The following is an 18,504-nucleotide window of genomic DNA, read 5'->3' as shown; positions in this document are numbered from 1 at the left end:
AGGAAAAATGTGTAACAAAATCCAAAAACACAATAAAGATCAGAATTACTTGTCTACTGGAGTCTGATGGGACCCCCAAGAATATGACCATGGAATACACATCAAGCCTGGGATAAAACTCACTTCCAAGAGCTGACTGTCAGTCCAACAGTAAAGACTTAATATGGAACACTCAACCCAGGCCGATGCACCCTCCTACTCTATGGAGATACATCCCTTGGAGCAGTCGGCCATGGGGCACCAGAAGAGCAATAGTCACATGGAGGAAAAGCTGGACAGACAGAAATGCATCACTAAGAAGGGTATGGTGCGGGTGTTACTGGGAAGGGAGAGGAGGAGAGTGAGTTAGGATTGGGGATGGTAATTGGAGAATGAAACCAAATGTACTCAAAATGTTGAATGTAAAACAAATTCTGCTCTGTAAATTTGCACCTAAAGCACAATTAAAAAAAAAAAAAATCCACTATTTAGTCTAGTCCTGCCCTGTAGAGCCACACAGAACAAATAAGCTTTTTCCTACCATAGTTTAAAAAAAAAAAAAGAAAGAAAGAAACCTGTTGCTGTCAAGTAGATTCTGACTCATAGCAACCCTATAGGACAGAATAGAACTGTCCCATAGGGTTTCCAAGGCTATAAATCTTTATGGAAGAAGACTGCCACATCTTTCTTCCACGGACCACCTGGTGGATTTAAACCACCCACCTTTTGGTTAGCAGATGAGCACTTAAAAAGTGTACCACTAGGACTCCTTTCTATCATAATAACCATTCAGACTCCTCTGTCCGTCCTGTGGTGGCTTGCATGTTGCTGTGCTGCTGGAAGTCATGCCTATGGTATTTCAAATAACAGCACAGTCTCTCGTGATGTAAAGGTTTCAGCAGAGCTTCCAGGCTAAGACAGACTAGGAAGAAGGACTTGGCAATCTAGTTCTAAAAAATAAATTGGCCAGCAAAAGCCTTATGGATAGCAACAGAACATTGTCTATAAAGTGCTGGAATATAAGCCCCTCAGGTTGGAAGGAACTCAAAATACAATTGGGAAAGAGCTGCTTCCTCTAAGTAGAGTAAAGCTTAATGATGTAGATGGTGTAAAGCGTTCCAGACCTTCATTTGCTGATGTAGTACCACTGAAAATGAGAAGAAACGGTTGCAAATGTCCATTAATAATAAGATAGTGGAATGCATGAAGTATGAAGCTAGGAAAATTAGAAGTTATCAGAAATGAAATTGAATGATTGAGATAGATGTTGAGGGATTTGTGGGCTGCAATGGTCCAGTATTGGCCATTTTGAATCAGAATCATATGACCTCTGAGAATGATAAATTGATTAGGAACAGCATCACATTCATTGTCAAAGAAAGCATTTCAAGAACTATCCTGATGCAGTTCTTTCAGTAATAAGATAATATCCATACACCTACAAGGAAGAGCAGTTAGTACAACTATTATCAAAATTTGTGCACTAACCACTAAAGCCAAAAATAAAGAAATTGAAGATTTTTACCCACTTCTACAGTCTGAAATTGAACAAACTTGCAATCGAGATACATTGATAATTACTAGTAATTGGAATGTTATAGCTGGAAACAAAAAAGAAGGCTTAGAAGTTGGAAAATATGGCTTTGGCAATAGAAACAATGCCAGAGATCATATGATAAAACTTTTCAAGACTGACAACCTATTCATTAAGGAGCTCTGGTGGTGTAGTGCCTAAGGCATCTGACTGCTAACCAGAAGGTTGACAGTTCAAACTCAACAGCCGCTCCGTGGAAGGAAGACTGAGTATTCCACTTCTGTAAAGATTTACTGCCTCAGAAACTCGAAGGGTCATTATGAGTCAGAATCAACTCAATGGAAGTGACTTTGGTTTTTTGGTTTTGACCTATTCATTGGAAATATATTTTTTCAATAACATAAACACAACTATACACGTGAACCTCCTCAAACAGAAGACACAGAAAATCAAATCAACTTCATATGTAGAAAGAGATGATAGAGAAGCTCAATATCATCAGTCAGAATGAGGCCAGGAGATGATTGCAGGATAGACTGTCAACTTCAAGCCTTGAGTTGCAATTTTGAAGGATTCTACGGGAGCTCTGGTAACATAGTGCCTAAGGCACTTGACTGCTAACCAGAAGGCTGGCAGTTCAAACCCGCAGCCACTCCTTGGAAGGAAGATGGGGCAATCTATTTCCACAGTAATACTGCCTCGGAAACCCAAGGAGGGGTCGCTATGAGTCGGGTCCGACTCGAAGGCACATAACAACAACAACATGGGCAATATACTGACTGACGTAGGAAGCATGAAAAGGAGATAAAAGGAATACACAGTCACTATACCAGAAAGAATCAGTCATTGTTCAACCATTTCAGGAAGTAGCATATGATCAAGAACCAGTGATATTAAAGGAGGATGTCAAAGCTGCATTGAAGATATTGATGAAAAACAAGGCTTCAGGAATTGACAGAATACCAATAGAGATATTTCAATAAATGAATGCAACACTGGAAATGCTCACTCACCAAGAAATTTGGAAGACAGCCACCTGACCAACCAACTGGAAAAGATCCATGTTTTGGCCCATCCCATAGAAAGGTGATCCAACAGAATGTGGAAGTTATCAAAAAGGTCATTAATTACATACACAAGTAAAATTTTGCTGAAGATAATTCATAAATGGTTGTAGCAATACTTTGACAGGGAACTGCCAGAAATTCAAGCCAGATTCAGAAGAGGATGTGGAACAAGAGATATCATTGCTGATGTCAGATAGATTTTGGCAGAAAGCAAAGAATACCAGAAGAATGTTTACTTGTGTTTTACTGATTATGCAAAGACATTCAACTTTGCAGATCATAACAAATTATGGATAATATTGGGAAGAATGTGAATTATAAAATGCTTAATTGTGCTCATGAGGAACCTGTACACAGACTAAGAAGAGAGAATTTAAAACCAGTAAATGTGTGTGTCAGAGCTGTATTCTTTCACTACACTTATTCAATCTATATGAACCTGTACACAGACCACAAAGAGAGATTTTAAAACCAGGAAATGTGTGTGTCAGGGTTGCATTATTTCACTATACTTATTCAATCTATATGAAGAAAAAGTAATCTGAGAAGCTGGACTATACAAAGAAGAACACAGCATCAGGATTGGAGGAAGACTTATTAACAACCTGTGATACGCAGATGACACAACCTTGTTTGCTAAAAGTGAAGAAGACTTGAAGCACTTGCTGATGAAGATCAAAGACTACAGCCTTCAGTATGGATTATACCTCAACAGAGAGAAAACAAAATCCTCACAACTGGATCAATAAGAAATATCATGAGAAATGGAGAAAAGATTGAAATTGTCAAGTATTTAATTTTACTGGATTCACAATCAACACTCATAGTAGCAGTAGTCAAGAAGTCAAATGATGTATTGCAATAGGCAAAGATACTGGGAAAAAAAAACCCTCTTTGAAGTGTTAAAAATCAGAGATGTTACCTTGAAGACTAAGGTGTGCCTAACCCAAGCCATGGTATTTACAATCACCTTATATGCTTGCAAAAGTTGCACAGTGTACAAAGAATACCAAAGAAGAATTGATGCCTTTGCATTATGGTCTTGGTAGAGAATATTAAATACACCATGGACTACCAAAAGAACAAAGAAATTTGTCTTGGAGTACAGCCAGAATGTTCCTTAGAAGCCAGGATGGCAAGACTTTGTGTCACATACTTTGGACATATCGGAAGGGACCAGTCCCTAGAGAAGGACATCATACTTGGTAAAATAGCATGTCAGTAAAAAAGAGGGAGACCTTCAATGAGACAGATTGGCACAGTGGCTGCAACAGTGAGCTCTAACATAGCAACGACTGTGAGGATGTCACAGGACCAGGCAGTGTTTCGTTCTGTTGTACCTTGAGTTGCTATGAGTCTGAAGCAATTCTACAGCACCTAACAACAACAACAAGATCCCAGAGCCTTGGATCTGGAAATGGACTATAAAATAAGGAAGAAAAAAAAAAGTGACTTCATGTATTTTAAAATTTGGAAAAGGCAAAGCACTCTAGAATAATGAAATCTAAAAATTCAAAGACTCAAACGCACAGCCTAACAAAAGCAACTCCAGTCTGTAAGCTTGGGGGGAAAAAAAAGCCCTACTTGGTGCCTTGGGGCCTCCAAGTGAAGAACTAAATGACAGATTCTTTAATGGTGTTTCCCCTTGAGCAATACAGACATTCCGCCCCTGGCTTGGAAATGGGTTAGGGCAGAGGATGTATGTGCTGTAAAAACTCTCTCAGCATGTTGTTGTTGTTATGTGCCGTGCAGTCAGACCTCATAGCGACCCCTCCTTGGGTTTCCGAGGCAGTATCAGTATGGAAGTAGATCATGGGGTGGAAATGTTTAAGAACCACTACCATGCTACCTGCTATTTCCTCTTACCTGAGACCTGAACCTTTCTAGTCTTCTGTCTAGGTAAGAGTTAGATTCATGGAATTAAATTTCAGTGTCTTGTCTTAATGAGTCATTTAATATGTCTTGCTGTCTCTTTGGTGGGTTTTGTCTAAATAAATTATAGAATCAGACTGTTAGAGTTTTCAGAGCAGAGAGATGAGATGACATCCCTCATGTCTCCCAGTTAATAAGTGGTGAGGCCTGATAGGGTTGCCAAATTAGAAAAAAAATAATAATAACCTCACTGCCGTTGAGTCAATTCAATTCATAGTGACCCCTCCTTGGGTTTCTGAGGCGATATGTCTACAGAAGTAGATTGCTCAATCTTCTTTCCGAGGAGTGGCTGGTGGGTTTGAACCACCAGCTTTCTGGTTAGCAGTCAAATGCCTTAGGCACTGTGCTACCAGAGCTCTAAAATTTAACAAATAAAAATGAAGGATGCCTAGTTAAATTTGAATTTTTGATAAATAATAATTTGGTTTCAGTATAAGTATTTCCCATGTAATATTTAACCGAGTATCCTGCTTTTTATCTGGCAACCCTATGGGGCTACAATGAAAGCTCAGCTCCTGGTGACCACAGTGACTTACTGAAGGATGTACAATGCACTTATGCACTGCAAATCTCTGATTTCCAGGAAGAAGGACCAGAATAGTTTTATATATGAGGTTATAGAGTTCAGTGATTACTAGTTGGCCCACTGACTACCTTGGGCACAATTTTTTCACCTGTAAAATAGAGTTACAAATAGCACCTCCTTCCAATAGTTGTATAAGGATTAAATGCACTATCACAAGACAGTTGGAACAGATATCTATTAGATAAACATCAAGCCAAAAACACTGTGAACCAGATCCCTTTATCTGAACAGGTTTGGTTTCTGAACTACTCCATTGGTGCAAAATAGGCCACAGACCCTCTCCTAGTCTCTCCTGATTGATGCTGAGAAAACAAAAACTTCCCTTCATCTGATGGCCCTGCTTTTGACATGGCAATAATTTTTATTAACCATAATAATGAATATCCATTCATGAAGCAACCATTGTCTCAATATTGTGTGGTTCACCATCAGCCTCCTATTCATGCAGCCCTGTGCTCAGTGGAATAAAGCAATGCCTGCCCCTGCTCCATTTTCATGGCTGATTGCTAACGGGACCATTGTGATCCGTCGGATTTTCATTGGCTGATTTTTGAAAGCAGATCTCCAGGCCTTTCTTCCTGGTCCTTCTTAGTCTGGAAGCTCTGCTGAAACCTGTTCAGCATCATAGCAACATGCAAGCTGCCACTGACAGAAGTGTGGTGGCTATGCATGAGGTACTTTGGCCAAGAATCAAACTTGAGTCTCTTGCATGGAAAGAAAGACATCTACCACTGAACCACCACTGCCATCTACCTCAGCATTATTACATTGTAAATAATGACCAACATAGACTCCCTGCAGTGACCACTGGGGAGTTCATAACAGTTTACTTTCTTTTACTATCTAGTCTAGAAATTTGTAGATTAGGCTTACTCATCAGAATCACCTGGGGAACTTTTTTGAAAATCATCCTTTTATATTATGAAAATTTTTCAAGCATACAGCAAAGTTGAAAGAATTTTAAGTGAATACTTTTATAACCGTGACCTTGATAAAAGTCTTAATATTTTACTTTATTTATTTAATCACATATCCCTTTATCTGTCTATCAATACATTTGTTTTTTACATGTTTCAAAGTGAATAGCAGATATTTGTATACTCTGGTGGCATAGTGTCTAAGGCACTTGACTGCTAACCAGAAGACTGGCAGTTCAAACTCACCAGCCACCCCTCAGAAGGAAGGTTGGGCAATCTACGTCCATAGTGATACCGCCTTGGAAACCCAAGGAGGGGTTACTATGAGTTGGATCTGACTTGATGGCACTGAATTTGGTTTGGTTTGGTTTTGGTACACTTTCCTTGGGGAATTTTCTGAAACTATAAACTATGAGGCCTCATCCTCAGAGGTAGAGAGATCAACTGATTAAGGAATTTTTAAAATCCGCAAGGGATTCTGATGTGCAGTTAAGTTTAGGAAAGCATTAGTCAGGAGAAACTGGATTAGGTTTTGTAACATATAAATCTCTGAGATGTAGAATAACAAAGATGTTTCTTCTTCCTCCTCCTCCTTCTCCACACCCCCTCCCCACCTCCTTCTCCTCCTGCTTTTATAATTAATGCTACATGTTTTCAAGAGTTGACTAGTCTCCATTCTAGTAACCATGCTGATGGAGTCCTACCATCCAGAACATTGCTGATTCCCATGCCAAAAGGAAAACAGAAATGACAAACCACATAAAAAATAATAATAATAATAATAAACTGCCATCAAGTTGATTCCAACTCATAGCGACCCCCTTTGGGTTTCTGAGACAGTAAATCTTTATGGAAGTAGATTGCCCAGTCTTCCTTCTGCAGAGTGGCTGGTGGGTTTGAACCGCCGATCTTCTGGTTAGCAGTCAAATGCCTTAGGAATTCATTGTCACCAGAATTCATTGACAAACCACATGTTGGATGTTCAAATCTCTGCCTATAAGTAATGCACATTCATCCTTGCCCCACATTTCATTGCCCAAAGCAAGTCACTTGGGAACTCTTAATTTCAAAAGATGAATAATCCTTCAGCTGGGAGAAGCACAATGGAAGCTAACACTATAAATCAGAAAAGTACTGATTTAATCCAGCCTCTGAATTTACAGGCAAGGAAACTGTCATCCAAGAAGGCAAAGTAATTCATTCTGCTAGTTCAGAGCAGGAGTAGATCTAGAATCAAAATGTCTTTACTCCCAATTCCATATACAAAACTCCCAGATGGCTCAGCATTCATTCATTCATTCATTGATCTAGCTTGTCTTGAGTGCCCTGATCAATAAAACACAGTCCCTGCTATCACAAAATTCCCAGTCCTTGTCATGTCCTTCCATACAACCTTACACTAACCCCATCACCGGCTGTTGTTGTTGTTGTTGTTATGTGCCGTTGAGTCGGACCCGACTCATAGCAACCCCTCCATGGCTTTCCGAGGCAGTATCACTACAGAAGTAGATTGCCCAACCTTCCTTCCAAGGAGTGGCTGGTAGGTTTGAACAGCTAGCCTTCTGGTTAGCAGTCAAATGCCTTAGGCATATTTCAACAAATTCACCAGACAACTTGAAGCAGCCAGTGCCTCCTGAAACTAATAAGAGATGTTGTCTTTGAGGATAAAGATCATTTTTCATGTTTCCAGTCAGTGAAAGTCAGTTCCCCATAACAGCCTGCTGAAACTCAGCACGATGGTGCGGCTCACCCAGATGCAGAACGTTTAAAATGACTCATGGATCCAGATTGGTTGGGGATTGTTCTTAGGCCACAGCCACTTCATGGTTTCTAGAATTACAACTTTTCTCTGAAAGGAATCACTCAGTCACAAAAGAATGCCTGAATCCAGCCTTGAGACCATTTTCATTTAGAAAAATATCTTTCAAGAGGCAGTATATGAGAATTTTTTTGACAAATACGAAAATTAACCAAAATAAGATAGTTTGGTTTGCAAAAGAAACATTCTATACCCACACTAGCTATAACTGTGAAGACTGTCCATCTTTAAAGGATGTTAAAAGGGTACGACAAAATTAAAATCCTGTGTTTAATCTTTGTAACACCATGAAATGTTAGAACTAGGAGGAGCTTTAAAAGATCACCAAGACTAGCTGCTTCATGCTCCATGTAATAATTGTGATGCATATTGCATATTTCCCTGTGCCAGCTACTATTTGGCAATTTACATGTGTTAACCCATTTTGTCCTGTGAATCAATAGGTGTTGATTTTCCTAATGTTGTAATTGAAGATGTTGAAGCTCAGAGCTCAGGGAGGATAAGTGACTTGACCAAAGTCATCTAGCCAATGCAGAAAGATGTGAGATGTGAACCTGGAACTTGAGTTTTCTGGTCCTGTGTTCCTTTTATGTGAAAGGGAATAGAGTTGTCACTTTTGTGGAGCCACAGAGCTCCTAGGCACTGGCTCTATTTAACAATCATTTGTGACACTGTACAAGGCTCTGTGGGGATTCCAAAGCAAAAAAAAAAAAAACAGTTTCTTCTACTCTGTATGAGCTCCAGCCTGAAAAAGAAGGTAGTGGAAACAAACTGTGTATCCTGAAAGCCAGCAGAGGAGAGAGTCTCAAGATGCTTGTCAGTGGTGTTAAATAATACTGAAAATGCAAAAAATACTAAAGACTAGAAGAAGGCCATTGAATAACATGACAATTATATAATCACTGTTGAACTTTCAAAATTCAATTTTAGAGGGTAATAGGTAGTTTACGAGGCAGTAGGTCATCAATAAGGAGCTCTAGTGGTGCAGTGCCTAAGGCATTTGATTGCTAACCAGAAGGTTGGCGTTGTAAACCCATCAGCTGCTCTGCAGAAAGAAGACTGGGTAATCTACTTCTGTAAAGATACACTGCCTTGGAAACCCAATGGGGATTGCTATGAGTCGGAATCAGCTCAATGGCAGTGGGTTTGGTTTTCTTGGTTAGGTAGTCAATACATGAGGAGGGAATGGATACAGGCAGTGTTGACACTACTAGCTGCCATCGAGTCAATTTGACTCATGGCAACCCCGTGTGTGTCAGAACATAACTATGTCCCATAGGGTGTTCATGGATGATTTTTCAGAAGTAGATGGCCAAGCTTTTTTCCAAGGTGCCTTTGGGTGGGCTCCAACCACCAACTTTTTTGTTAGCAGCTGAACCATTTGCACCATCCAGGGATTTCAAAAAGCTCAAACTTAGGCTCTTCTTTTCCACATTTCTCTGTGTTGTCAAGGGAAACTATGTGTTCTTGTTAATGCCCCTCACCCTGCCTGACTAGGAGCCCCTCCCAGTGAAACTGCAGGGCTGTGTACTGCCTGCTCATAGCCCTGTCACACTGTTGTGACAGGTAAGATTCACTTACCCATCCTCCCCATTACACTCTGACTTCTGTGATGAAAAACACCAAATCTCTGAGTCTTTTTGTTCTCCATGCTTAACACAGTGTCTGACCCATACTAGCTGCCCAACAGATGTTTGTCAAATGAATGACTGTATTAATAGGCCTCATGCTTAATTCCAGGTTGCCTGGTGCAGTTAAAACAAGATACAATAAAATGTCAGCAAAGAACCTTATAACCCGCTCTTGCTATTACTATTTAAAACTAAAAATGTAATCAAATTTAAGTGCATACCTTGGTTTGATCTGTGATTTGGCTAATTTTCTATCTGATATTCTTTGGGCTTTTTTTCTGAGTTGAGACTATGTTGTAACACACCAGCTTTGCCATTTCATTCTTTTTCCGTGAGGCCAAGTCTCTTGCAAAAGGAAGCCTGGTAGCACAGCAATTAAGACTTGACTGGCTAACCAGAAGTTTGGTATTCCAACCCACTCAGTGGCACAGTGGGAAAAAGACCTGGCAGTCTGTTTCCATAAAGATTACAGCTAAGAAAACCCTGTGGGACAGTTCTGCTCTGTTACATGGAGTCATTATGAGCCAGAATGGACTCAGTGGCACTTAACCACAATCCAGGGGCTGTCTCTTAAAAGATGATTACTTCTTCCTGAGATAATCTTTAAACCTTAAACCAAAAACCAAAAATATCCCCTGAAGTCTTATTTTAAAACCAAATACTAGTTTAACTCGTAAAAAATGTCTGCCTTGAGCACTGTGCTCTTTTAAGCTCTGTCTATATGGGATCACACTGACAATAGCAACTAAAAGATCAGATAGGAAACTTAGGAGGCAGTGAGTTTATGTTAGTGGGGGAGGAACTACTCTGAAAAGGAGGGTGGAAATGATTGTACAACTCAAAGAATGTAATCACTGTCACAGAACTATGCATGTAGAAATTGTTGAATTGGTGTATATTCTCAGTAACAAAAATAAATTATTAAACAGAGAGAAAGAGGATTGCTCTGGTAAACAAAAAGCGGCCTGGAAAGAGTGACCAGGTGTGCAGGCCAAGATAATGCAGATTGGTTCATTTCTAGCACAAAAAACACCTGGTACCAAAGAGAATGCCAGGTGAGGATACAGAGTTAGGTTCCCTGGGCTCTCAATTCCCTTACAGTCTAATCTCCCTTCTGTGGCAGTGCTGTCAGGGGCCCTAGGGAAAATGACACACTGAGCTATGAAGTGGGAGTTCACAGTATTTGCACTTTTCACACTAAGGCACCTTTGGCCCCTCATGGAAAACATATATATATTAAGTTATATCTGAGGTTGAGAATAAAGATTTTTCATCTTTTTTTTTTCAAAGTGTTGACAGAACCCTTCAAATGGAATCTCATATTCAAAGTCTCTTTGTGAAGCACATCACACTGTGTGTGTGTGTATGTATATATTTAAAAAAAAAAAAAAAAACCTCACTGCCATCGAGTCTATGTGAGTCATAGTGACCCCTCCTTGGGTTTCCGAGGTGGTATCTCTACGGAAGTGTAGATTGCCCAATCTTCCTTCCAAGGAGTGGCTGGTGGGTTTGAACCACCAGTCTTCTGGTTAGCAGTCAAATGCCTTAGGCAATACACCACCAGAGCTCCCCCACACTGTGTAGTGTATAGGTTTATTCAAGAGTTTGAGCCTTTAGTAATGATACACTTAGAAATCAACCCAATGACAGTATTGCAGCTCCTCTTCCGCATCAGTCATCTTGTCACCAAAAAACACAGCCCACTCATTCAGTAAGTCCCCAGGTTGCCAACATCCCACTTACCTTACAGACAGCTCATCTTTGCCATTTAATGTTACGTGAATTTGCCCTCACTTTGAAATGACTAAACCAACCCCTACCCAAATGAAACAAATTCTTCATCAAAATTACCTTTACTTGCTGCATGTGCAGCTTTTAAATCACTGAAAAGGTTTTGAACATTTCCTTGCACTTGTTGTTATGTTGTTATGTGCCGTCAAGTCAGCCCTGACTCATAGCGACCCCTCCTTGGGTTTCCGAGGCAGTATCACTACGGAAGTAGGATTGCCCAACCTTCCTTCCGAGGAGTGGCTGGTGGGTTTGAACCACCAGCCGTCTGGTTAGCAGGCAAGTGTCTTAGCCACTATGCTACCAGAGCACTAATACAGGCTAAATAAGAACCATATGCACTTGTTCCAACACACCTACAAATTCAACTTAAAGACGCACTTAAAAGACTTCTTTTTTTCTGTGGAACAAATCACCCTGAAGGGATATCAAGGCCCCATTGTTTTTATTTAAAAGTCATAAGTTAAAGCATCAAAGACATGTAAGTGACAAGTATATGAAAATTTATATTTCCACCAGCAATTTCTGTGCCTCTAGTGCAGCCATAAAATCACTTTGTTCTCTAGTTTGGAGCCAAGGGAAGAATCAAGCCATTGTGTAGATTATTTAAAATTCCATGGTGCTTGCACCATTTGACCAAAGAATGCTAGGAATTTGCAGCTGTTGCTCCCATGAAAGGTTTCTAACTGGGGCAGCGTCTGCTGTTTAACCCACAGCTGTTGTTCATTTGAGCTAAAGATTTTTAATTGTCTTTGTGTTGAGATTTATTAAATATCATGTTAGAACAACAAAAACTGTAATGGTCATATTACTAGGATGGTGGAGGGAGAAAATAATTGGAACAAAGCACTTTTGCCTTGTAAGCCAAATCTGAAAATATCCTTTCCACATGACCAGCTTCCAGCCATCCCAGGAGAAGAGTTTCCAGGTAAATCCAGCCACAGATGCCCCCCGGCCTCTGCAGGAGCTCAGCAGCCTGTTCCTCTGAGTCATTTATCTGGAAGCACTTCCCCTGAGTGGCCTTCTCTTGTGCCCACACTCTCTATTTCTATTATATCGGCAGACAGGAGTAATAGTGCTGGGAGCAAATGCAGCATTAGGGGGCAATTGGCTGCTCCTTATAAGTGGTCTTGCATTATTTTTGTGAACCTCTGTAATTGCTGTTTTCCTATTACATGTGGCCCATCCGTGACAATACTGTGAGGGGTCTGAGCCCTCTCCATTTGACTTAGAGCAGCTGTCCGAATGAGCAGAACATAGAAAACATGAACCTCTCCTGGATTTTCTGCCAAGGCAAAGAAGGGGAATGAGATCCATCTCCTCTTCCATTATATGAAGTTATGATTTCAAAATAAAGTTTGTTTGGCATAGTCTGCTCTTAAGTTAAATATATTCAGATAGATGTCTTATATGGAGTAAAACACATAGATCTCAAGTGTCCAGTTCAATGAGCTTTGACAAAATGCATACACCCATGTGTCAGTACCAATTGCCATTGAGTTGATTTTGACTTATGGAGACCGTATGTGTGTCAGAGTAGAACTGTGCTCCATAACATTTTCAATGGCTGATTTTTTTGGGGGGGTAGACTGCCAGTCATTTCTTCCGAGGAGCCTCTGGGTGGGCTCAAAGCTGCACCCTTTCAGTTAGCAGCAGAGTACACTAACCGTTTGTGGCACCCAGGGACTCCACCCATGTGGAGTCCACTCCAACACCTATATCAGGATATAGAATATTTCCATCACTCCTGAAAGTTCTCTTTCTAGTCAGGATCCCCACTGCTACCACTAGAGGCAACCATTGCTCCAATTCCCTTCACTATAGTTTTGTCTTTTCTTGAACTTCATATAAATGAAATTGCACATTATGCATACTGACTTCTTTTACTCATCATTCTGTTTTTGAAATTCGTTCATGATATTGTGCATATCAGTAGCACATTCCTTTAGTAATGCATGGTATGGATATGCCACACTTTCTTTTACCTATTCTCCTGTTGATTAGCATTTGGGTTGTTTCCAATTTGAGGCTATTCTGAGTAAAGATGGGAGCTCTGGTGGCTTAGTGCCTAACGCATTTGACTGCTAACCAGAAGGCTGGGAATTCAAACCCACCAGCCACTCCTCGGAAGGAAGGTTGGGCAATCTACTTCCATAGTGATACTGCCTCGGAAACCCAAGGAGGGGTCGCTATGAGTCAGATCCAGCCCCATGGCAGTAGTTGCCTTGCCTTTGAGTAAAGACGTTATGAACATTTTTGTATAAGTCTTTTGGAACACATGTTTTTATTTTTCTTAGGTAAATACCTAGAAATGAAATTTCTGCATCACGGAATGGGTACCTGTTTAAGTTATTAGAAAGTTTTGCTTTCCAAAAGTGGTTGTACACTCTCACCAGCTATGTATGAGAGTTCCAGTTACTCCATATCCGCACCTAAACTTTAGCAGTCTTTTTAATTTATTCTAGTCAAGTATATAGGGAGCTCTTGTAGTGTATTGCCTAAGGCACTTGACTGCTAGCCAGAAGGCTGGCTGTTCCAACCCGCCAGCCACTCCTCTGAAGGAAGGTTGGGCAATCTACTTCAGTAGAGATACCACCTCAGAAGCCCAAGGAGGGGTCACTGTAAGTCGGTCCCACTTGATAGCACATAACAACAACAGTTAAGTGTATAACAAGATCTCCCATTAAGGTTTTAATTTGTATTTCCATGATAATAGTGTTGAGCACATTTTACTTTGTTTATTAGCCATTTATGGTCTTTGGTGACGTGTCTGCTGAAGTCTTTTACCACTTTTTTTAAAAATATGATTATGTTTTTCACTAATAATTTGTAGTTCTGCTAGTCCTTTGCCTTATACACCTATTGCAAATATTTTCTTCCAGTATATGGCTTGTCTTTTTATTTTCTTAACATCTTATGATGAGAGGAAATTTGATGAAGTTCCACTTGTCAATTTTTTATTTCATAATAATTGCTGTAAAGCTCATTTTTAGAATTTCTGATGTCTCTGTTTCCATCCATTTTCTTGTGATTGAGGCTTCCCCTGATGGCTGTTTCCAGAGATGCTCACTTGAAGACCAGTAATATTCTTGAGAAATTTTTAATGCATGGGAAATGTAATTTTTCTCATTGTTAAAAAAAAAAAAAAAGAGAGTAGGTTGCTTTTTAGAAGATTCTTCTTCTTTAGAAAAGTCTCTATAAAGCAACTCCCAGGCATTTCTATTCCTAGGAATATGCCATTGGGCAATTCCACGCCACGTGTACCATGAAACACATACAGAAAAGTCCAGAGCAAATGCTTGTGAGAGCAAAAAACTGAGAAAAACCAAACATTTCTCAGCAGGAGAATGAATAGATAAGCTGTGTTTTTTTCATACAATGGAATACTGCATAACAATGGGGGGAAAATAACAGTTTTGCTACATACATACACATGGATGAATCACAAAAATTCAATGATATGAAAATACAAGACAAAGAAGACTACATATGATTGATTCCATTATGGATAAAGTTCAAAAAGAGCAGAACTAAACCATATACTGTCTAGGAATACATAGACAAGTGATAAAATAGTAAGAAAAGAAAAGCAATAATTAACCCCAGACTAGAATAGGGGTTGCCTCCTAAGTGTTGGGAGAAGGGTACCATCAGATGAAGCCCAAAGATATCTATGATACTGACAGTATAATGTTTTGTAAACCTAGTGAGAGGTAAGGGTTAGTTTTACCTTTAGTCTTCGAATTTTGCCCACATTTTGGGCAGTCTTTTGTGTGCATGATACATTTTAAGACTGAATTAGAAGAAAGGAAGGAAGAAAAGAGGAAAGGGAGAAAGAAGATTGTACCTAAAGTGATCCCTCAGGAGGAAAATTGTCAACTATTCCCAGAAAGGAATTTGAATATGAGGAGGGCAAAACTGGAAAATTGCAGAGTAAGCCTTAAGTCCTCACCACCATACTAAAAGTACAGTGATCCCTGGATAGCACAGTTTGCAGTCACCTGGTAACCAAAAGCTTAGTAATTTGAACCCATTCAGAGACACCATGGAAGAAACAGACACAACTATCTGCTTCAGGAAAGATTACAACCAAGAAACCCTATGGAGCAGTTCTACTTTGTAACACATGGGGTCTCCTGAATAACAAGCCAAAAACATACTAAAACCTCATTTATGTTTTGTGCTTTAATGTTAAATATTTGCCTTTAGCAGGAAACCCTTGGTTCAATCAGGCACTATGCAAAAGCACGGTACTCAGTGCTGTGAGTACTATTCAGGGCAGAATATCTAGGGAGGGAGATGGAGCAGAGGTTAAGACTGGCAGAGTGTACCACATGCTGTCTAAACCACTCACTCCAACAGAGCAGAGAGAAGAGGTTTAATTCCTGCCCAAGGGAGCTGGGAAGGCTTTATAAAGAGAGAAACATTTGAGTTTTACCTACGGGATGAAGAGGATTTTTATCATTAGAGAAGAGAAGGAGGGAGAGAGGGCCTTCCAGGCTGAGCAGTAGGAAGAGCAAAAGCACAGGGGTCTGGAAGCGTAGGTCGTGTTCAAGGGATAGTGTAGTTAGACATGACGGTGTTAGGAGAAGAAAAAAAATGTAGGAGATGTAAAATAGAACTAGATTTTGGAGAGTTGAAATGCTGTTGTATAGAATTTGGATTTTATCCTGTGGGAAAAATGCTTTGGATCTGGTGAGTGGCATGCTTGTCAGGCAAATCATCATGTAGCAAGTCTGTCAGACTCCAGAGCCTCACCTAGGCCCCCATGCAAAGGTTGGGTGATGGCATACCCCAGGCAGAGAGCAAGAGGGCCTGAACCATTGCCTTGCAGCCGAGAGAAATGAGAGAATGCCTCTGAGAGCAAGATTGGATTCATAGGCTTCGTATCCTAGGTTTGCCACTGTGATAGTTAATTTTATGTGTCAACTTCAATAGGTTGTGGTACCCAGTTGCTTAGCCCAACACTAGTCTAGGTGTTGCTATAAATATATTTACATGTGATTAGTATTTAAATAAATTGACCTTAAACTCTGCAGATTACCCCAAATATGGATGGGCCTCATCTAATCACTTGAAAGGCTTAAGAGCACAAACAGGTTTCCATAAGGAGGAGTTCTGTTTCAAGACTGTAAATAGACAAGACTGCTGGAGTTTCTAGCCTATTATCTGACCTGGAGAATTTGGATTTGGATTTGTGGGGGTATGGGGCTGCTTTTCGCTTGGGGGCAGCTCTATTTTGGGGCTGGAGGCCAAGGTAGATGGGTGCAGAGGGATCAGGAACAACTAAGGGAGATGAATTTGTTTGTCAGTTTGTTGTCCTATGGTGGCTTACATGTTGCTGTGAGGTGGAGGCTATGCTGCTGGTGTTGCAAAATGCCAGCAGGGTTACCCACGGTAGACAGGTTTCAGTGGAGCTTCCGAGCTAAGACAGACTCAGAAGAAGGAAGGGGCCATCCACTTCTCAAACCATTGGCCAGTGAAAACCTTATGAATAGCAGTGAAACACTGATACATTACTGTAAAACTTTATGAATAGCCCTGAAACAGTGTCCAATATAGTGCCAGAAGATGAGCCCATCAGGTCTGAAGGCGCTCAAAATACAACTTGGGAAGAGCTGACTCTTCAAAGTAGAAACAACCTTAATGATATGGATAGAGCAAAGCTTTTGGGACCTCCACTGGCTGATGTGACATGACTCAAAATGAGTAGAAACAGATGCAAACATCCATTAATACTTGAAATGTGGAATGTAACAAGTATGAATCTAGGAAAATTGGAAGTTGTCAAAAATGAAATGGAATGCATAAAGATCCATACCTTAGGCATTAGTGAGCTGAAATGGACTAGTTTTGGCCGTTTTTAATCAGACAACCATATGATCTACTATGCTGGGAATGATAGATTTAAGAAGAATGGTATGGCATTCATCATCACAAAGACTCAAGATCTTTCCTGACGTACAACCCTGTCAGTGATAGGATAATATCCATATGCCTACAAGGAAGACCAGTTAATACTACTATTATTCAGATCTATGCACCAAACACCAAAGCCAAAGATGAGGAAATTGAAGATTTCTACCAACTTCTGCAGTCTGATATTGACTGAACATGCAATAAAGATGTGTTGATTATTACTGGTGACTAGAATGCAAAATTGGAAACAAAAGTTACCAGTAGTTGGAAAATACTGCTTTGGTAATGGGAACAATGCTGGAGACTGCATGATAGACTTTTACAAGACCAATGACTTATTCATTGCAAATACCTTTTTTTCAACAACATAAGCAATGGCTACATATGTGGGCATCACTAGATGGAATACACAGGAATCAGATTGCTACATCTGTGGCAAGGGGTGATGGGGAAGTTCAATATCTTCAGCCAAAACAGGCCAGGAGCTGATTGTAGAACAGACCATCAACTGCTCATATGCACATTCAAGCTGAAGTAGAGGACAATTAAAACAAGTCCATGAGAGCCAAAATACGACCTTGACAATATCTCTCCTGAATTTATAGACCATTTAAAGAATAGATTTGATCATTGAACACCAAAGACAAAAACCAGAGAAATTGTGGGATGACATCAAGAACATCATCCATGAAAAAAGCAAGAGGTCATTAAAAAGACAAGAAAGGAAGAAAAGATCAAAATGGATGTCAGAAGAGACTCTGAAACTTGCCCTTGAGTAGAGAGTCACTGAAGCAAATGGAAGAAATGACAAGATAAAAGAGCTGAACACAAGATTTCAAAGAGCAGCTCAAGAATACAAAGCCAGTTACTATAACGAAATGTGCAAAGACCTGGAGTTAGAAAACCAAAAGGGAAGAACACACTCAGCATTCCTCAGGCTGAAAGAACTGAGGAAAAGATTTAAGCCTTGAGTTGCAATACTGAAAGATTCTATGGGCAAAATATATAACAATATCATTAATATCGCACGCAAGTAAGATCTTACTGAAAATAATTCAAAAACGTTTGCAACAGTATATTGACAGAGAACTTCCAGAGGTGTAAGCTGGATTCAGAAGAGGATGTGGAACAAGGGATATCATAGTTGTTGTCAGATGGATCTTGGCTCAAGGCAAAGAATACCAGGAAGATGTTTATTTGTGCTTTATTGACTATGCAAAGGCATTTGATTATGTGGCTCATGACAAATTATGGATAACATTGAGAAGAATGGGAATTCCTGAACACTTGATTGTACTCATGAGGAATGTGTATCTTGACCAGGAGGCTGTT

General features: G+C 40.0%; 1 protein-coding gene across 1 annotated transcript in view; it reads left to right on the top strand.

Moving 5' to 3' along the window:
• Positions 1-18,504, top strand: part of AK5 (adenylate kinase 5) — a 483,936-nt gene that overhangs the window by 392,615 nt on the left and 72,817 nt on the right. The window lies entirely within an intron of this gene.

The sequence above is a fragment of the Orycteropus afer genome, unplaced genomic scaffold (assembly GCF_000298275.1).
Source record: "Orycteropus afer afer isolate SDZICR_OR568_19922 unplaced genomic scaffold, OryAfe1.0 scaffold00164, whole genome shotgun sequence".
Classification (NCBI taxonomy): Eukaryota; Metazoa; Chordata; class Mammalia; order Tubulidentata; family Orycteropodidae; genus Orycteropus; species Orycteropus afer.
This window is presented reverse-complemented; position numbering and strand designations above follow the sequence as displayed.